Consider the following 23080-nt stretch of genomic DNA (forward strand, 5'->3'; position numbering starts at 1 on the left):
GCATCAATGTCCCAGTTTTCCCACATCCCCTCCAACAATCATCATTATTTTTTCCTGTCACCTTAGCCAATCTGACAGGTGTGTAGTGGTGTCTTAGAGTTGTCTTAATTTGCATTTCTCTGATTAATAATGACTTGGAGCATCTTTTCATATGACTAGAAATAGTTTCAATTTCTTCATCTGAGAATTGTCTGTTCATATCCTTTGACCATTTTTCAATTGGAGAATGGCTTGATTTTTTATAATTTAGAGTTAATTCTCTATATATTTTGGAAATGAGGCCCTTATCAGAACCTTTGACTGTAAAAATATTTTCCCAGTTTATTGCTTCCCTTCTAAACTTGTCTGCATTAGTTTTGTTTGTACAAAAACTTTTCAGTTTGGTATAATCGAAATTTTCAATTTTGTGATCAGTAATGATCTCTAGTTCTTCTTTGGTCCTAAAGACCTTCCCCTTCCACAGGTCTGAGAGGTAAACTATCCTGTGTTCCTCTAATTTATTAATAATTTCATTCTTTATGCCTAGGTCATGAACCCATTTTGACCTTATCTTGGTGTACTGTGTTAAGTGTGGATCAATGCCTAGTTTTTGCCATATTAGTTTCCAATTTTCCCAGCAATTTTTATCAAACAGTAAGTTCTTATCCCAAAAGCTGGGGTCTTTGGGTTTGTCAAAGACTAGGTTGCTATAGTTGTTGACTGTTTTATCCCTGGAACCTAACCTATTCCACTGAACAACTAATCTATTCCTTAGCCAATACCAAATAGTTTTGGTAACTACTGCGCTATAATATAATTTTAGATCTGGTACAGCTAAGCCACCTTCATTTGATTTTTTTTTCATTAATTCCCTTGAAATTCTTGACCTTTTGTTTTTCCATATGAACTTTGTTGTTATTTTTTCTAGGTCATTAAAATAGTTTTTTAGGAGTCTGATTGGTATAGTACTAAATAAATAGATTAGTTTAGGTAATATTGTCATCTTTATTATATTTGCTCGCCCTATCCAAGAGCATTCAATATTTTTCCAATTGGTTAGATCAGACTTAATTTGTGTGAAAAGTGGTCTGTAATTTTGCTCATAAAGTTTCTGATTTTCCCTTGGCAGATAGATTCCTAAATATTTTATATTATCAGTAGTTACTTTAAATCGAATTTCTCTTTATAACTCTGACTATTGGATTTTGTTAGTGATATGTAAAAATGCTGATGACTTATGTGGGTTTATTTTATAACCAGCAACTTTGCTAAAGTTGTGGATTATTTCTTATAACTTTTTAGTAGAATCTCTGGGGTTCTCTAAGTATATCATCATATTGTCGGCAAAGAATGATAATTTGGTTTCCTCATTGCCTATTCTTATTCCTTTAATCTCTTTCTCAGCTCTTATTGCCAAAGCTAGCATTCCTAATACAATATTAAATAGTAACGGTGATAGTGGACAACCTTGTTTCACTCCAGATCTTATTGGGAATGGTTGCAGTTTGTCTCCATTACATATGATGCTTACTGATGGTTTTAAATACATGCTGCTGATTATTTTAACGAAAAGTCCATTTATTCCTATACTCTCAAGTGTTTTTAATAGGAATGGATGTTGGATTTTGTCAAATGCTTTTTCTGCATCTATTGAGATGATCATATGGTTTTTGTTAATTTGTTTATTAATATGGCCAATTATATTGATAGTTTTCCTAATATTGAACCAGCCCTGCATTCCTGGTATAAATCCTACTTGATCATAGTGTATTATCCTGGGGATGATTTTCTGTAGTCTTTTTGCTAATATCTTATTTAAGATTTTAGCATCAATATTCATTAGGGAGATTGGTCTATAATTTTCTTTCTCTGTTTTCAGCCTACCTGGTTTAGGTATCAGTGCCATGTCTGTGTCATAGAAGGAATTTGGTAGGACTCCTTCATTCCCTTTTTTATCAAATAATTTATATAGCATTGGGGCCTATTGTTCTTTAAATGTTTGGTAGAATTCACATGTAATTCCTTCTGGTCCTGGAGATTTTTTCTTAGGAAGTTGTTTAATTGCCTGTTCTATTTCTTTTTCTGAAATGGGACTATTCAAGCAATTTACTTCCTCCTCTGTTAGTCTGGGAAGTCTATATTGTTGGAGGTAGTCATCCATTTCACTTAGGTTATCAAATTTATTGGCATAAAGTTGAGCAAAATAACTCCTTATTATTTCTCTAATTTCCTCTTCATTGGTGGAAAGTTCTCCCTTTTCATTTTTAAGACTATTAATTTCATTTTCCTCCCTCCTTTTTCTAATCAGATTTACCAAAGGCTTATCTATTTTATTGGCTTTTTCATAGAACCATCTCTTAGTTTTATTAATTAGTTCAATAGTTTTTTTACTTTCAATATTTTTAATTTCTCCTTTTAATTTTAGAATTTCCAATTTAGTATTTGATTGGGGGTTTTTAATTTGGTCTTTTTTTAGGTTTTTTAGTTGAAGCCCAATTCATTAATCTTTTCTTTCTCTGTTTTATTCAATTAAGCCTCTGAGGATATAAAATTCCCTCTTATTACCACTTTGGCTGCATCCCACAAATTTTGGTATGATGTCTCATCATTGTCATTATCTTGAGTGAAATTATTAATTGTATCTATAATTTACTACTTCACCCAATCATTCTTTAAGATGAGATTGTTTAGTTTCCAATTACTTTTTCGTCTATTTACCCCTAACTTTTTGTTGAATGTAGTTTTTATTGCATCATGATCTGAAAAGAAAGCATTTACTATTTCTGCTATCTTGCATTTAATTTTGAGGTCTTTATGTCCTAATATATGGTCAATTTTTGAATAGGTTCCATGAACTGCTGAGAAGAAAGTATATTCCTTTCTATCTCCATTCAATTTTCTCCAAAGATCTAACATACCTAATTTTTCTAATATTCTTATTTACTTCTTTAATATTTTTCTTATTTGTTTTGTGGTTTGATTTGTCTAATTCTGAGAGTGCAAGGTTGAGAGCTCCCACTATTACAGTTTTGCTGTCTATTTCTTCTTGCAACTCTCTTAACTTCTCCTTTAGGAAGTTGGATGCCATACCACTTGGTGCAGATATGTTTAATATTGATATTGTTTCGTTGTTTATGCTACCGTTTAGCAGGATGTAGTTTCCTTCCTTATCTCTTTTAATTAGATCAATTTTTGCTTTTGCTTGATCTGAGATAAGGATGGCTACCCCTGCTTTTTTGACTTCACCTGAAGCATAATAGATCTTGCTCCAGCCTTTTACCTTTACTCCATATGTATCTCCCTGCTTTAAATGTGTTTCTTTTAAACTACATATTGTAGGGTTCTGACTTTTGATCCAGTCTGCTATCTGCCTCCTCTTTATGGGGGAATTCATCCCATTCACATTTACGGTTAGAATTACTAAATCTGTATTTCCTGCCATCCTAATAACCCCAGATTATGCTTTACTTTTTCTTGCCTCCCCCAATACTCTTTCCCCTTTTTGAACTTATGTACCCCACTTGTATCACGATGCTTACCCTCTTTAGAATCCCTCCATCCCCCCTTTGAATCGTTTTCCCTTCCTTCCCTTATTACTCTTTTTCTTTTCCCTTTTCCTCTCCCCCTTTTTTAATGAGGCGAGAGAGAATTTTCTCTAAAACAAATGTCAATTATTTTTTCTTTGAGCCAACTCTGATGAGAGTAAGATTCACACAATGTTCCTCCCCTCTCTAAATTCCTCAGATATGATAAGTTTCTTTGCCTCTTTGTGGGATGTGGTTTCCCTCTTTTATCCATCCTTCCACCTTATTCTGCCATCATCCCTTTTCCATATCTACTTCCCTTTTTTATGTTATATCAGTACAATCAAATTATACATGTATTCTTTTTGTATATCCACAACAGAAATACAATTCTCAAGAGTTATTTTTACCTTTTCTGCATCTCTTGAGTTCTATGGTTGGAGATCAAATTTTTTGTTTAGTTCTGGTTTTTTCTTCAGAAACAAATGGAATTCATTTATATAATAATTCATTTATATAATAAGGAGTTATTTTGCTCAACTTTATGCCAATAAATTTGATAACCTAAGTGAAATGGATGACTACCTCCAAAAATATAGACTTCCCAGACTAACAGAGGAGGAAGAAAATTGCTTGAATAGTCCCATTTCAGAAAAAGAAATAGAACAGGCAATTAAACAACTCCTAGAAGAAAAATCACCAGGACCAGATGGATTTACATGTGAATTTTACCAAACATTTAAAGAACAATTGGCCCCAATGCTATATAAATTATTTGATCAAATAGGGAATGAAGGAGTCCTACCAAATTCCTTCTATGACACAGACATGGTACTGATACCTAAACCAGGTAGGCTGAAAACAGAGAAAGAAAATTATAGACCAATCTCCCTAATGAATATTGATGCTAAAATCTTAAATAAGATATTAGCAAAAGACTACAGAAAATCATCTCCAAGATAATACACTATGATCAAGTAGGATTTATACCAGGAATGCAGGGCTGGTTCAATATTAGGAAAACTATCAATATAATTGGCCATGTTAATAACCAAATTAACAAAAAACCATATGATCATCTCAATAGATGCAGAAAAAGCATTTGATAAAATCCAACATCCATTCCTATTAAAAACACTTGAGAGTATAGGAATAAATGGACTTTTCCTTAAAATAATCAGCAGCATCTATTTAAAACCATCAGTAAGCATCATATGTAATGGAGACAAACTGCAACCATTCCCAATAAGATCTGGAGTGAAACAAGGTTGCCCACTATCACCGTTACTATTTAATATTGTATTAGAAACGCTAGCTATAGCAATAAGAGCTGAGAAAGAGATTAAAGGAATAAGAATAGGCAATGAGAAAGCCAAATTATCACTCTTTGCCGATGACATGATGAGTATACTTAGAGAACCCCAGAGATTCTGCTAAAAATTATTAGAAATAATCCACAACTTTAGCAAAGTTGCTGGTTATAAAATAAACCCACATAAGTCATCAGCATTCTTATATATCACTAACAAAATCCAACAGTCAGAGTTACAAAGAGAAATTCCATTTAAAGCAACTACTGATTATATAAAATATTTGGGAATCTATCTGCCAAGGGAAAATCAGAAACTTTATGAGCAAAATTACAGACCACTTTTCACACAAATTAAGTCTGATCTAACCAATTGGAAAAATATTAAATGCTCTTGGATAGGGCGAGCAAATATAATAAAGATGACAATATTACCTAAACTAATCTATTTATTTAGTGCTATACCAATCAGACTCCCAAAACTATTTTAATGACCTAGAAAAAATAACAACAAAGTTCATATGGAAAAACAAAAGGTCAAGAATTTCAAGGGAATTAATGAAAAAAAAAATCAAATGAAGGTGGCTTAGCTGTACCAGATCTAAAATTATATTATAGAGCAGCAGTTACCAAAACTATTTGGTACTGGCTAAGGAATAGATTAGTTGATCAGTGGAATAGATTAGGTTCAAGGGATAAAACAGTCAACAAATATAGCAACATAGTCTTTGACAAACCCAAAGATCCCAGCTTTTGGGATAAGAACTTAGTGTTTGATAAAAATTGCTGGGAAAATTGGAAACTAAGATGGCAGAAACTAGGCATTGATCCATACTTAACACAGTACACCAAGATAAGGTCAAAATGGGTTCATGACCTAGGCATAAAGAATGAAATTATTAATAAATTAGAGGAACACAGGATAGTTTACCTCTCAGACCTGTGGAAGGGGAAGGTCTTTAGGACCAAAGAAGAACTAGAGATCATTATTGATCACAAAAGAGAAAATTTTGATTATACCAAACTGAAAAGTTTTTGTACAAAACAAAACTAATGCAGACAAGATTAGAAGGGAAGCAATAAACTGGGAAAATATTTTTATAGTCAAAGGTTCTGATAAAGGCCTCATTTCCAAAATACATAGAGAATTAACTCTAATTTATAAAAAATCAAGCCATTGTCCAATTGAAAAATGGTCAAAGGATATGAACAGACAATTCTCAGATGAAGAAATTGAAACTATTTCTAGTCATATGAAAAGATGCTCCAAGTCATTATTAATCAGAGAAATGCAAATTAAGACAACTCTAAGATACCACTACACACCTGTCAGATTGGCTAAGGTGACAGGAAAATAATAATGATTGTTGGAGGGATGTGGGAAAACTGGGACATTGATGCATTGTTGGTGGAGTTGTGACCGAATCCAACCATTTTGGAGAGTAGTTTGGAACTATGCTCAAAAGTTATCAAACTATGCATACCTTTGATCCAGCAGTGTTACTACTGGGATTATATCCCAAAGAGATTATAAAGAAGGGAAAGGGACCTATATGTGCACGAATGTTTGTGGCAGCCCTTTTCGTAGTGGCTAAAAACTGGAAACTGAATGGATGTCCATCAGTTGGAGAATGGCTGAATAAATTTTGGTATATGAATATTATGGAATATTACTGTTCTGTAGAAATGACCAACAGGATAATTTCAGAAGGCCTGGAGAGACTTACAGAACTGATGCTGAGTGAAATAAGCATGACCAGGAGATCATTATAACTTCAACAACAATACTATATGATGACCAGTTCTGATGGACCAGGCCATCCTCAGCAACGAGATCAACCAAATCATTTCTAATGGAGCAGTAATGAACTGAACTAGCTATGCCCAGAAAAAGAACTCTGGGAGATGACTAAAAACCATTACAATGAATTCCCAATCCCTATATTTATGCCAACCTGCATTTTTGATTTCCTTCACAAGCTAATTGTACAATATTTCAGAGTCTGATTCTTTTTGTACAGCAAAATAACGTTTTGGTCATGTATACTTATTGTGTATCTAATTTATATTTTAATATATTTAACATCTACTGGTCATCCTGCTATCTAGGGGAGGGGGGGGGAAGAGGTGAAAAATTGGAACAAGAGGTTTGGCAATTGTTAATGCTGTAAAGTTACGCATGTATATATCCTGTAAATAAAAGGCTATTAAATAAAAAAAAAATAAAAAAATAAAAATAGTGAATAGCAATAAAAAAAAAAGAAAAAAAGGAATTCATTTGTTTCATTAAATGTCCATCTTCTTCCCTGGAAGAAAATGCTCAGCTTAGCTGGGTAGTTTATTCTTGGCTGCATCCCAATTCTTGTGCCTTTCGGAATATCATATTCCAGGCCCTTCTTTCCTTTAATGTAGAGGCAGCCAGATCTTGGGTGATCCTTATTGTGGCACCTCGGTATTTAAATGTTTTTTTTTTTTTTTTGCTGCTCGTAAAATTTTTTCCTTAATCTGATAGTTATGATATTTGGCCACAATATTCCTTGGGGTTTTTATTTTAGGGTCTCTTTCAGAAGGTGTTCGATGAATTCTTTCAATGCCTATTTTACCTTCTGATTCTATTACATCTGGGCAGTTCTCTTTGATTTCTTGTAAAATAGTATCTAGGTTCTTTTTTTCATCATAATTTTCAGAAAGTCCAATAATCCTCAGATTATCTCTCCTAGATCTATTATCCAAGTCTGTCGTTTTTGCAAGTAGATAATTCATGTTTTTTTCCAGTTTGTCATTTTTTTTGGTTTTGCTTGACTAATTCTTGCTGTCTCAATGAATCATTAGTTTCTATTTGTTCAGTTCTAATTTTTAAATAATTATTTTCTTCATTAGCTTTTTTTACTTCTTTCTGTATATGTCCAATTGAGTTTTTAAATGTATTGTTTTGCTCTGTGGATTTTTTTTCCATTTCACTAATTTTTTTTTTTTTTTTAGTGAATTATTTTATTTTTCCAATTCACAGATCCTACTTTCTTGCGAGTTCTTTGTCTTTTCCAATTCACAAATCCTACTTTCTAGTGAATTCTTTATTTTTTCCAATTCACAATTCTTTCCTGAGATTTTTTTACTTTTTCCAATTCACAAATTTTGTTTCCCTGCACTTCCTGGGAATTTTTTATCTTTTCCAATTCGTATTTCAGGAAGCTGTTGCTCTCTTGTAAGGCTTCTCTTTCCTTTCCCCATTTATCTTCTACCTCTCTTTTGAGACTTTTAATGGTCTCTTCTATGAGAGTATCATGCAAAATGGGACAGGTATTGTCTGGTGCCTGTTTGCTATTAGTCTCTTCAGGTTTGCTGACCTGCTCTTTTTCTGCATAGAAGCTGTCAATTGTTCTTTTCATCTTTTTATTCATGTTTTAAAGCCTTTAGAGTATGCCTCCTAGGCATACCAGCTTCTTCTGCAGAACAGGAGAGATGTACAGCGGTTTCCGCCTCCCAGGTATGGGAATGCTCTGAGTGAGAGTTTTCCCTTCCCCCAACAGGAGGTGGATTCAGCACTGGCCAAGCTATTGAAGTGCCCAGTTGAGCTGTGTGGGTTAGCAATTGCCCTAGGCTAGAGACTAAGGGGTGAAAGTGTCACTGCCCAGGCCAGAGCCTCTTGTGGGGCTGTGGGTATTAGCAGCTGACCACAGACTGCTGATTCTACCAGAACTCTGCCCGGAACCCTGCCCAGAACTCTGCCCCAATGTCTCTGCCTAATGCAAATCAGCCCTGCAAAAGCTCTATGGCCCCAAGCCAAGCCCCACACTGTGCAGATTAGAGGCTAACCTGGACTGTGCCCTCCTGCTGTGCAGGTTCACAACTGCCCCAAGGAATAGCCCTGTACTGCAGGTTGGGGCTGCGAGCTTGTGCTGAGATCTGTGCTCTCACTTTCGGTTTGAGGCTCTTCTCAGAAGCTAATTTCTCTCCCAGTCCACGCTGATCTCCCCCCAGCCCTGGAACAAACCTTTTTTGGCAAGACTGCAGATTTTCTTCGGCTGGTGAGTTGTTATACTTTTTATCTTTATGAATTGTAGCAGTCAAGACGATTTTTGAGGCTCGGTATAATATTGATAAAGAGGGTAAGAGAAGAGCTTAGAAAGTTGCGTGCGCCTTCTCCGCCATCTTGGCTCTGCCGATTCTAATTTTCAAAGAGTTATTTTCTTCTTTGAGACTCTGGACCTCCTTTTCTAATTGGTTAACTTTTTTTCATAATCTTGTTTTTCTTGAATGGTTTTAATTTTTTTTTTGGATGGCTTTCCTCAATGTCTCTTATTTGTTATTTGAATTCTGTTTTAAATTCTCCTCTAAATCCTCTCTGGGCAACAAGCCATTTCATGTTACTTTCTGGGGTAGCTTTAAAAAAAATGTCTTCCTTTGAATATGAATTCTGTTGTTCCCTGTTCCCATAATATATCTTTCAATGATGGGGTTCTTTCTTCTGTATTGTTTCATATATATTTTTTTCACAATAAAAGGTATTAGTGTAAGCACTTCTAATGGTGGGGTAGGGGATGGTATCTCAACTTTCCTTCAGCCCTCCACTTTGACCAGGAACCCCAAATCAAGAGTTCCATCTTCCTACAAGTGCCCACAGTCAGCAGTTCTCCTGCCCCCCTGCTTCAGTACTCATAGGGTGCTGGTTCCTTTTTGCCCAGCAACGTGTTTCAGCAGCACAGCTGGGCCTGGTCCTATCAATTGAAGTTCATTCTGTCTTCCTGGACTCAACCCCCTATTCTACAGATAGTCCTGGGAAGTTAAAGCCTCTGTGGTTTCTGCTGAGTCCCCAGTCCTAACAATATAGCCCCAAGAGATCTCCACTTACAGTTTTTGTGCTAGCCTGGAGGAGTTTGCACTTCAAAGTAATTCTGGCCTGGGGTTTTTCTTCTTAGTTTTCCACCAGCCTTATGTTTGCCCTGAGGCCCAATTTTTTTTTTTTTTTGTATTTGTAGGGGAAATCAGGAGAGCTTGAAATTTATCAATCTATGCCACCATCTTCCCAGAATCCTCCTCCCCATACTTAAAGTTCTTGAACTATATGCAAATTTTTAAAAAAGAGGCAGAAAAAGTTCATGCTTTAGGATCATGCTCACCTTTGTATCTTCATTAAAGCTCTCAGTACAGTATGACACGAATGGAAAGTAGGTAAATGGCAGTAATATTAAAAAAAAAAAGGTAGAAAAGTTTGTGGGAGTCAATGACTCGCATATGTGAATTACTTATGTGACAGGCATGGGGTGACTGAAATGGTAGGTTAAACATTTTGCATTTTATCTTAGGGACTACATGAAAATGAACTCATTGAAAAAGTTCTAGTAGGGACAGGAATGCTAACATGATTAGATATAAATTTGGCAATTGTCTAGCGATGGATTTTGGAGGGAAAATACTAAGTAGATAAGATAGCTGATAGATTAGATAAATAGATAGGATTATACATTGCAGGCACAGGAAACTCCTTGTCCAAAGGCACAGAGATAGAATATGAGATATCATGCTCCTGGAGCGTTAGCTTGTTTCTGATTTTTGATTCTCATCATGTCCCCCAGTTTGATTATCAAGGGTACTGACATGTGTCCCAGATATCTCTCCTTTTTGACTTCCACATATCTTTTGCCTACCAGATATATCCTACTCTCGTAACTCCTCCAAGGAGACAGCCATTTGCTGGTGACCATAGTAGTCACTACCTTGCAAGCATGGGTATTTTTACTCTTTAGTGGGGCCAATATTTAAGTTCATGCTATTATTTGAGAGTTCCCACAAACTCATCTCACCAAGATAATTTCCTGGTCCTTTTATTTTGCACTTCATATTTCCATTAGTAATTTCACTAAGACTTTTAAAATTTTTAAAATTTATTTAATTGGTAAAGCTATGGAATAAAATGAACATTTCCATAATATAATAATTTTTAAAATGATTGAACATGTAGTTTCCAATGTATTGTGAGCAACTTGCTATTTCTTTTAAAAATGTAATATAATGATCATGTAAATTTTTCCTTTTATTTTTTCTTGTCTTCTCTTCCCCAAAATGGCTATTTTTACATACAAGAGAAAACAATGCAATGTGATGGAAAGCCCATTGGATGAGGAGTCAAGAGAAGTGTATTCTACTCCTGACTTTGCTATTAACTTAATAGATGATGTTATCTCAACTCTCTTATATTTCTTCCAATATTGCTTCTAATTCTAATATTCTATGAATAGCACATTGCCTGACATGAGTTCACCTGTTTTGCCTAATTATCACAAATGTTAATATTGCAGAATTCAGAACACATGAGATTTAGGCTTTATGGAGGGTAGAATCAGGGACTACTGGGGAACAGGCATAGCTTCCCCTGGAGGAAAGGCCTGAAAGTGAGTTTCTAGGGGAAATCAAATCTCACAAACACTCAGTGGTTCATTTGAAGAAGAATTGTGACAAGGTTACTTTATACATAATAGATGCTTAATATATGCTTATAAATGTTTTAACTGCAAGGGCAAATTTTGGTGTTAGTTTAAGGGCCTGGTGGGCAGAGTATGGAAAGGGAGTGAAACTTTCTTTTCATTTTATATAAAGTTTCTCTAAAGATGCAGAAGGAAATAATTATGTTCAGGTGCAATAAACAATAAATCAAATCCTATTTGTGGTATTTGCTAAATTCTAATGTATAAATTGCTTACTCTTATGTATACAGTGCTTTCTCCTGTGTCTTTGGCACGGAAATGTAGATGATTGTGTGCAGGGTGAGAGACTTAACACAGAAATTGGGGGAAGAGAAGAATGCAGAGCATCACCAATCACAGAAGAGGAGGGATTTCTATACAAGAGTCTAGTTTATCAAAGAAGAATAAAAGCTCCAAGCAGTTTTCATTCAAATAACAATTGCTTGATCAACAGGGAATAATCAGCTGTGCTTCCAGTCCCCAGCTATTTCTATTTATGTGTATCAATCCTTAAGCACTATTGAGTCAGCCAGCTCAGTCCTAGGAGCTATAGTTTCCTTTCTTTAAATCGCTCCTTTCTTACTTTAAATTCAGCTATAGTTGACTTGAAATAATGCTGGGGTTTAGAACATATGAAGAGAATGCTCTGAACTCAGTCCTTCTTGTCTCTTATCCCTGGGCTCCCTCTTTGGGAGGGACATCTAGGAGCTCTTTCTTGATCCTTCCGCCATTTAAGGAGATCATTCAGGGAATTCTCCCTACCATGTTCTGCCTGATTTCTTTCCTGGACTTTATAATCTCTAGTAACTCATCATTCTGCCAGTTGAAGTCATCCTTGAAATTCTCACCTCCTTGGATTATTTCTCACCTAGGATGGAGTATTTCTGGGTAACCTTCCACCTAGCTCATTCTTCCCCCCTCTCCATCCCCAGTGCTTTTTTAGCTTCAGACTAGGCACAGAAGATACAGAAGCAAAAACCAGTCCTTGCTCTCAAGGAGCTTATCTTCTAATAAGGAGGACAACATGCAAATAACTATATATATATATATATATATATATATATATATATATATGTATGTATGTGTATGGACTCCTCTAATAGGAGGAATATGAATAATGAATCCCCTGAAGTGATCCCATCATTTGACTTCATACTGCATATTTCCATTAGATTGGAACCAAGAACCATATTTTTGTATTTAAAATTTCAAATAGGATGAAATTGAATATCACCTTCAGGGGATTCATTATTTAGACTAATCATCACCAAGCTACACAATGGAAGGTAATATTAGAGAGAGGGTACTAGCTGAGTGTTGAGAGGTATGCTAGAGGTCAAGGTAAGGAAGAGAACATTTCAGACATGGGGGGACAGTCAGTGCAAAGGCACAAATTTAAAAAATGGATTTTCAAATGTGAGGTATAAAGATGTATCATGGAGTATGAGGACATTAAGAAAATATGAGGATCAGATATCTTGAAGATGGCAGAAAGGACATACACTTCTTTCTGAGCTCCCCTTTACCCTCAATTACCCACAATCCCTATTTTTATTAAACTCATCCTCAGAATTAATGCTTGACTGTCAAAACCCACAAATATTGGGAGTACAACACATTACCAAAAGAAGATAATCTCGAAATTTGCCAGAAAAGGTCTGTTTTTGCTCATATGTGGAGACTGAATGGGGCTAGGCCAGGTGCAGTCTCAAGCAGTGAGAGCATGGAGAACAGCTCACTCTGAGCAGAATGTAGTGGGGAAGGGTGTGGTCTTTGGCAGCTGAAAATCTGCAGGGAGAACTTTACCACAATGTGGGCTAAACTGCCCTGGCAGTAAGCCAGTAGATCAGCTATAAATACAGAGGATAAAGACTATAACCCCAAAATGCTAGAGTCTCTTAGGACCTGCTCACACCCATCCAGCACCAGGAGGGATTCAGCATGATCTCAGCATGCAACCACTAATCCCAGCACAGCCACTGCTGTCTCACTGCCGCTTCACTGCTATTTCTTGTTGTCTGTAGAGGAAGCCTGGAAATACCCTACTACCCCATAAGCAGACTGCAGTGTTTTGTGTTTGTTTGTTTGTTTTTCTGTTGATATGAGTAAAAAGGCAAAGCAGGATCTAACTATAGATAGCTTCTATACTGAAAGAGCAGATTTCAAACCCTGAGCAGACTAAAAACAGTTTGTTTTTAGATAAAAATTCAAAGGTGGATATGATCTGGTCCCCACGACATAAGGTTCTCATAGAAAAAATTAAAAAGGCTCTTAAAAGAGAGGTAGAAGAAAAATGGGGGGAAAAAAAGGAAGCTTTGCAAGAGGGTCTGGATAAGGCATGTAACTCATTAAAAGATAGAGTGAAAAAGAGAAAACCTTCCCAAAAAACAGAATTAGTGAATTGGAAAAAGAAAATAACTCCTTAAAAAAATAGGTGATAGGGAAAAAAAATTCCATAGAACAAATCAACTCATTTAAAAACTCAATTGGACAATTACAAAGAGAAATAAAAAAGTAAATGAAGAAAATAATTCATTAAAAATTAGAATTGAACAATTGGAAATGAATGACTTGAGGAGACACCAAGAATTGGTCACACAAAACCAAAAAAAAAAAAATAGAAAAAAATGTTAAATACCTATTTGAGAAAACAACAGACCTGGAAAATAGATATAGGAGACATAATCTAGGGATTATTGGATTCCCTGAAAATTATAATGAAAAAAGAGCCTAGACACTATTTTCAGGAAATCATCAAAGAGAACTGCCCAAATGTTACAGAAACAGAAGGTAAAATAGACATTGAAAGAATTTATCGATCATCTACTGAAAGAGATCCCAAAAGTAAAACTCCAAGAAATATTATGGCTAAATTCCAGAACTATCAGACTAAGGAAAAAACACTACAAGCAGCAAAAACAAACAAACAAACAAAACAAAACAAAACAAAACAAACAAACAAACAAAAAAAAACAATCCAAATACCAAGGAGCTATAGCAAGGATTACTCAGGATCTAGCAGCATCTAGCAGCATCCACATTAAAGGATGGAAGGGCTTGGAATCTGATATTCCAAAAGGCAAAGGAACTTGATATGCAGCCAAGAATAACTTACCCAGCCAAACTGAGCATTTTCTTCCAGGGAAGAAGATGGACATTCATTGAAATAGGTGAATTCCATTTATTTCTGATGCAAAAAACCAGAGCTAAACAAAAAATTTGACCTCCAAATATAGGACTGAAGAGAAGCATAAAAAGGTAAAAAGAACTCTTGAGAACTGTATTTCTGTTATGGGTATACGTGAAGAGTACATGTATAATTTGGTTTTACTGTTATAATATAAAAAAAGGATCTAGAGGTAGAAAGGAAATTGTACCAGAAAAAGGGAAAAAGTGGAGGCACTACATCTCACAAAGAGGCAAAGGAAACCTACTGTATCTGAGGGAAAGAAGGGAATGAAATGAACATAGTGTGAATCTTATTCTAATCAAAATTGTCTCAAAGAGAAAATTTTAGGCATATTAGATTTACAGAGAAACTTCTCTCATTTCATTGAAAAGTGGAAGGGAAAAAGTGAAAAGAAAAGGAGTAGCCTAAATAGAAGGGAATACATAAATTGTAAGGGAAAGGTTTAAGAAAAGGGGAGATATTCAAAGGAGGAGAGAGGGATGCTAAAGAAGGAGGGCTATATGAGAGAAGTGGTGCTCCTAAGTTTAATACTGGGGAAGGGAGTAAGGGGGAAAGGAAAGAGAAAAGCATAATTTGGGATTAAGATGGCAGGAAATGCAGAATTAGTAATTTTAATGTTAAATGTGAATAGGGTAAACTCCCCCATAAAGTGGAGGCAGATAGCAGACTGGATTAAAAGCCAGAATCCTACAATATGTTGTTTATAGGAAACACACTTGAAGCACGGTATTACATACAGAGTAAAGGTAAAAGGCTAAAGCAGAATCTACTATGCTTCAGGTGAAGTCAAAAAAGCAAGAGTAGCTATACTGATTTCAGATCAAGCAAAAGCAAAAATTGATCTAATTAAAGGAGATAAGGAAGGGCACTATATCTTGCTAAAGAGTAGCATAGATAATGAAGCAATATCTTGCTTACTGCCTCATATTTTGCTCATACTGGTCCCTTTCCCTTCTTTAATATCTCTTTGGGATAAAAGGCCAGTAGTAACACTGCTGAATCAAAAGGTATGCACAGTTTGATAACTCTTTGAGCATAGTTCCAAATTGCACTCCAGAATGGTTGGATCCACCATTCACTCCACCAACAATGTATCAGTATCCTAGTTTTCCCACATCCCATCCAACATTCATCATTATCATTTCCTCTCATCTTAGCCAATCTGACAGGTGTGTAGTGGTATCTCTGAGTTGTCTTAATTTGAATTCCTCTGATGAATTATGATTTGGAACACCTTTTCATATGACTAGAAATAATTTCAATTTCATCATCTGAAATTTGTCTGTTCATGTCCTTTGACCATTTATCAATTGGAGAATGGCTTGATTTCTCATAAATTAGAGTCAGTTCTCTATATATTTTGGAAATGAAGCCTTTATCAGAATCTTTGACTATAAATTTCCCCCCATTTTATTGCTTTCCTACTAATCTTGTCTGCATTAGTTTTATTTGTACAAAAGCCTTTCTTGATATAATCAAAATTTTCTATTTTGTGATCAATAATGATCTCTAGTTCTTCTTTGGTCACAAATTCCTTCCTCCTCCACAAGTCTGAGAGGTAAACTATCCTCTGTTCTTCTGATTTATTTATAATCTCATTCTTTATGCATAAATCGTGAACCCATTTTGATCTTGGTGTATGGTGTTAAGTGTGAGTCAATGCCTGGTTTCTGCTATACTAATTTCCAGTTTTCCCAGCAGTTTTTGTCAAATAGTGAACTCTTATTCCAAAAGTTAGGATCTTGGGTTTATCAAACACTAGATTGCTATAGTTATTGACTATTTTGTCCTGTGAACCTAACCTATTCCACTGATCAACTAGTCTATTTCAAGGCCAATACTAAATGGTTTTGGTGACTGATGCTCTATGCTATAGTTTTAGAACAGTTATAGCTAGGCCACCTTCATTTGATGTTTCTCTTTAGTTCCCTTGAAATTCTTGCCCATTTGTTCTTCCATATGAGTTTTGTTGTTATTTTTTCTAGGTCATTAAAATAATTTCTTGGGAGTCTGATTGGTATAGCACTAAATAAATAGATTAGTTTAGGTGGTATTGTTATCTTTATTATATTTGCTTGACCTATCCAAGAGCACTTAATATTTTTCCAATTGTTTAGATCTGACTTTATTTGTGTAGAAAGTTTTTTGTAGTTTTGCTCATATAGTTCCTGACTTTCCTTTGGCTTAGAGATTCCCAAATATTTTATACTATTGACAATTATTTTAAATGGAATTTCTCTTTGTATCTCTTGCTGTAGGGTTTTGTTGGTGATGTATAAAAATGCTGAGCATTTATGTGGATTTATTTTGTATCCTGCAACTTTGCTAAAAGTGTGGATTATTTCTAGTAGCTTTTTAGTAGAATCTCTGGGGTTCTCTAAATACACCATCCTATCATCTGCAAAGAGTGATAATTTGGTTTCCTCATTACCTACTCTAATTTCTTTAATCTCTTTCTCAACTCTTATTGCTAAAGCTAGTATTTCTAATACAATATTGAATAGTAATCGTGATAGTGGGCAACCTTGTTTTAATTCTAATCTTATTTGGAATGGTTCCAGTTTATCCCCATTACATATTATCCCAATGTGTAAGTTTTGTCAATAAAAATTTATAATAAAAAAAGAAAATATAAGGATGTTGCAAAACTAGAATTGGACTGGATCTAAATGTAAATACTTTTTACATGTCTGCAAAAGCTCAATGCTGTCCTAACTCTATTATGTACCCTACCATTCACTTTTAGGTTCTACCTCTAATGCCTTTCTTTTCTATCTCTCTATCTTTGTCTCTCCCATCCTTTTCCCCCATAGACCTGACTTTCAGGGAATCATAGAATGGTATGCAATTTCTTGTAATTCTATGATGACTTTCTGAGGAGTCTTCAAATTTATTAATGCCATTTTGATGGTAAGAGATGAAGGCAAAACCTTATTCTTTTTCTTTACTTCATATAGGCTCCATTCTCTCATTGATGGTCCCCTTCCTGTCCTAGCCCTGGCACAAATATCTCCTTATTACCAAGTTCACCTAAAAAAGAAGAGATAAGGTTGGAGCCATTTACGTATTCTCCCTGAATATAGAACTTCTTGAAAAACAGGGGGAAGCAACTTTCTTCAACCTATACAATTCAATTCAACAAGCATCAATTACATACTTACAGCATGCAAGTTACTGCTCTAGATGCTGTGGAAAGGAAATTCTGAAAATATTTCTTCAAAGAACTTATATTCTATGGAAGAGTATAGTATTATTTCAATAAATATATACATATTTCTAGTCATACTATTTATTGATTACATATGATTATATAGTTCTCTTACACTGTCAGAGTATATCAAGAGTACCAGATCCCTCTTTGGATTTTAGTCTTATCTTGCTATATGTCTTTTTAAAAATTACTTATTTTTTATTGCTCATTTTAAAAAATTTTCTGGTGGGTGGGAGGGTGATAATCATGACTTCAGAATAGCTGAAGAAATTATTGAAGACTTTAGATATGGAGTTTGATTTTTAACTGGCACATGTTCTTTGGCTCTCAACCTGTGCTTCCCATCATTAATACATCACTCTCAGAATTTGGTTGTGATTGAGACTCTACTCAGCTTTCTGAAAGATATGACAGAAAGAAGCTGTAGATTATGAGTCAGAAAAAAAGTTTCTGCCTTTTTTTGAAATGAGCTGATATAGAAAGAAAAAGGCATACATTTATGCCACTTCTCCCCCTCCCCTACATAAATGTCTTACATGGATTCAACTAAAAGAAAGGAAAAAAAACTAACTGAAATCTGGTTTTACTTTTTTGACAGTTGTCTAATACCTGAATCTTTTATTCTTTGTGAAAACATCTCTCCAGAAGTCGAGTCTGGAAAACCTGATTTATACTACTTATTCTTTTCTCTAAACTACTCTTTTAGCTATGACCTGTTCATAATAGGGAAGACTGGAGATGAGGGGTCAGTTTTACAGTTTTCCCACATCATTTCTTATATATCTTTTTTGAAAAAAAAAAGTCAGTCAAAGATACCCTTTGGTGATATCTGGGCAGACATATTGAAGTGAAGGTTGATGGAAATGAAGAGTTAATAATTAGAGACTGGAGAATTGTACAATAGACAGTGAAGTACTTCAGTGAATGGATGCTACTTCTTATAGGGATGGGGTGGAAGTGTGTGTGTATGTGTATACATGTGTGCACATTTGTGTGTGTGTGTGTGAGAGAGAGACAGAGAGAGAGGGAAAGGGAGAGGGAGAGGAAGAGAGGGAAAGATATCACTGACCTCAGAATCATAAGAGACCTGGATTTCAATAGCTATTCTAACCTTCAGAGCTGTATGAACTTAGGTTAGTCAGTTAAGATCTCTGAGTTTCAGTATTAAAATCAGTATAACAATCGCATGCACATGTTAGAAGGTTGTTAGAAGATTCCAGTGGGATAATTTATGTAAAATGCTTTGCAAATCTAAAAGCCTGGTATGTTTAAGCAAAATCACTTAGTAAAGGTGTAGAATTTTAGACCTAGATCTTAAATATTATTTTGTCCTCATTTATTATGAAATGCATGGCAAAGTTAGGTAAAGTGATTTCCTGAAAGTCATATTCAGCAATAGTGGAATGAACATTGGAATGCAAATCTCATCACTATGAGTTTAATTTTTCTTGTGATTCATTACCCTGTTTCCTGCTTTATATTGGACCAATACAAATCAGGCCATGAACCTTACTCTTTCCTATAGTTTCTTTCTGGCAATTTCCTAGCATTCTTTGTTACTGAGGATCTTAGAATATATTTGTCATGAGTCTTCATGAATTATGTATTTACCACCATAGAGAGGTAATATAGGTAGGTATAGGGCATTGTCAGCATAACCTCCTCTCCCCCCCCAGGTGAAGAATATTAGAGAAATGCTAGATATATTCTGTTGGAATACATCCTGAGAAGAAGAGAAATACATATATCTTGACTTGTTTAAAAAAAAATCTGAGAATGATATTTGGATTTGTCTTTAGGAGGTAAGAAAACCAGAAAAATTAATGATATTTGTATGATTGATTGGACAAAGGGAAAGATCATAGGTGGTTTACAACTTTACCAAAAACAGTAGAGTTTCTGGATGTTAATGGCAATAGATGTTTGCAGCAAAACATGAGGTTTGTCAAAGTGGAAAGGCTATCCTGGTGTCAAAACAAGAGAGTCCAGAATGGAGATACTATTTTTGAATATCTGCAGAGTGGAGTCTAATTTGGAAAGAAAGATGAATTGATTGCATCTATTTCATTTTTCTGTTGGAGTGCTGTTGATTCCATTTTTCTTTTTAAGACCAGGGATTATATTTAGCATGGTTTGTCAAGCCCTTATTTAGATCAAATGATGGACTTCTGAGAGCATTTAGCCCAAACCTCTCATTTTATATGTGAGAAAATCTATGTATTCACTTTGATGTAGTGGAATGAGAACTAGAATATTTAGAATCAGGGTTTTGCTTTTCTCATTAAATGCTGTATGACCTTGGATAAGCCACTCCTCTCTGGAGCTTATTTTCCTTACTTATATAATGATAGAGTTAAATCAGATCTTCTTTTAAGTCTCTTCCAGAACTAGTATTATATAATTACGTGCAAAGAGGTTAAAAAAACTCTGTTGCTAAATCAAAAAGTCTTCGGGTTTCTTCTTAGCCCCTAGGAAGGACAAAATGTGAAGATGGGTAAGATACTTCATGGTATACATTGGACGTAGATCTAGAATTAGAAAAACAGTTGGTTATCTGACAAAGAAAAGTTTATCATGTAAAAATTCTAGGGGTAGCTACGTGGTGCTTAGAATAAATCACTGGGTCAGGAGTCAGAAAGACCTGAATTTAAATCAGTCTTAGCTAGGAGAACTTGGGAAAGTCACCTAAATTTTGTTTGACCCACTCTCCTGAATTATAAAATGGGGAGAGTAACACTTATGGGATCATTGTGAAGATCAATGGAATATTTGTAAAGTACTTAATGCAATGCCAATATATAATAGATGCTATGTAATTGTATATTTCCTTCTGTTCCCAAGTCCTATAATATTATATAGTATAGACTCAGATGAGGTGGCATGGTGAGATGTTAGGAGTACTAGGTTTGGAGCAAGAGGACATAGGTTCAAGTTATGCTTTTAATACCATGGAAAAATAAATGGCTTACTTTTCAACATGTTTCCACAGCTGTCTATATCTTTATAGCATTAAAAAGCTCTTTTTTTAGTGGGGCTAACATGGGCATAAATTATCTCATAATAACCTTTGAGGTCATGTGGTATGTAAAAAAAAAGGTATGTGAAAAAAGTGCATTGCAAATTTCAAAGTATTCAATTCATTTCAATTTAATTCAATAATCATTTATTAAGCAACTACTATGTGCCAAGCACTGTTGTATACTGTTGAGATAACAGTTTTTACCCTCTTGCTCTATGGGAGGGGGGCAGTTTAGAGATAAGGAACAACTTGTAAAGAGATAAATAAATAAGTAATTTGCGTTACCACTCAACTTGTAGGATCAACTTGTAGACTATTACTTGACTGAGTTCCATGTTTGAACTTTTCACTACAACTGCTAGGATAGTGCAGGGGAATGTTTTATAGTTTCTCATTAAAAAAATGTCAGTATCTCTCTTAAGTCAAGTAGGTCAGTGCCTTAGTTGGAATAGGTTCCAATTCATCAAATATTTAACAAACTGGAGAAATTACTTTTTCAGCAACTATATATTTAATTCTTTTAAAGCTAGATTTACAATTTATTAATCAAAGTTACTGGTTTTATAATTTATTAATAATTATCATTTATAATGTTTAGCTATATCTATAGATGACTACTCTTACTTCTGAAAACATTTCCATCATTTAGTTCACTTAAAATATGAACTAAAATCACTTCTAAAGAATTCTTTTTATCCTCTTTGCAAAATTAAGGTTAAAACTATTCTGTAAAGAAAGTTCTCTCCATCTTATTTCTTTGTTATATTAGCTTTTCTCTGGCCATAAAAGCACACATCTCTTTACTTTTCCTCAAACTATCACTTGAAAAATTATTTTTCTATATTTATTCACCCTAAAATTTTCTTTATCTTTTTCATGTAATAGCTAAGCAGTAAAATGACAGTTCTACAAAGATGTTCTTTCCTCATGTTCTTTCTTTTTTTCCCCATAGCTTCTCTCAAAATATCTCTCTTAGTTTTCTCTTCTCTATTTTGTTAAAAACTACCAAGCTCAACTCCCATATCCTAAAAAGTGCAGTGATAGTATCAATAACACCTTCTGTAGAGAGGCTTTTGAAAAGTAAATACAAATAATGTAAAACAATTGAACTAATATATTGAGAGAATAAAAACAATCTTAAATAGATGTTGTCACTTAAGGCAAGTCTTGAAGCCAGATAGGACTTCCAAGAGGTGAAAGTGAGGAAGAAAAACATTTCAGTCATAGGAGATAATTCCAATAAGGGCACCAAGAAAAGAAGTAGCAAGTTTGGCTAGAACATAGAATGTATGAGGCACAGATGATATGAAATGAGTGGAGAAATAGTTAGATCCAGATTTTTATATGCCAAGAAATGGAATTTATATTTTTTCTTAGAGGAAATATGAAATTATTGAAGTTTCTTGAGAAGATCATGATACAGCCAGACTTATACTTTAGGGATACTAATTAGTAATTGTATAGAAGATGTATTGTAGAGGCTGGAATCAAAGGGGATCAATCAGAAAAAAGTAATATAAAAATAAGAATTTTGTTTTTATTAGTAATTCTTAGTAGTAGTAGTACTAGTATTAATAGTAATAAAATTAGTAATAATTATTTTTCTGTACAAATATCATCAGATAAGCTGATTACAGGAAATTGAGAAGCCTCAGGAGAATATGTTGGATGATATAATACAGATATCAAAAAATGTCAGCAGACTGAAAGAGCTGAAAATAACAAAATGAAATTTTAATAGGGACTAAATGAAGTCCTGCATTTGTGTTAAAAGGAAATAAATCATATAGGTAAAAATAGATTTGAGAGAATTTAATGATCTGCAAACTAAAGAAAAGTCAATACTATAATATGGTAGCAAAAAATGTAATAAGATGTTGGACTTCATTAATTGAAGTATAGTATTTGGCAAAAAGAATATGATAATCCTTCTATACCTGCCCCTGATCAGACTATATCAGCAGTCATATGCTCAATTTTAGGTGCCATATTTTTTAAGTTACAGAAAAGCTAATTATCTAGAGAAAGATAATCTGCATGATGGATTATAGAACCATATCCTTTAAGAATTGGTACATCTGGGGGGTATTTAGCCTGAAGACAATAACACATAGAGGGATTACGGTCTTCAAACATTGGAAGGACTGTTTCAAAAGAGGGATTAAATTTTCTTTGAGAGAGCACAACTATAATAAAGAATTGGAAAATTACAGGAATGGAAAATTTGACTGGAGAGTAGGGGAAGAAAAATAAATACAACTTCCTAACAATTGGGCCAGCCCAGTTAGAAAGACCTGAATTTATATTTGATATTAGACACTTACTAACTATGATACAGAGCAAGTATATTCTGCTTGCCTCAGTTTCCTCATTTGTAAAATGAT

This window comes from Sarcophilus harrisii, chromosome 2, assembly GCF_902635505.1.
Source record: "Sarcophilus harrisii chromosome 2, mSarHar1.11, whole genome shotgun sequence".
NCBI classification, from domain to species: domain Eukaryota; kingdom Metazoa; phylum Chordata; class Mammalia; order Dasyuromorphia; family Dasyuridae; genus Sarcophilus; species Sarcophilus harrisii.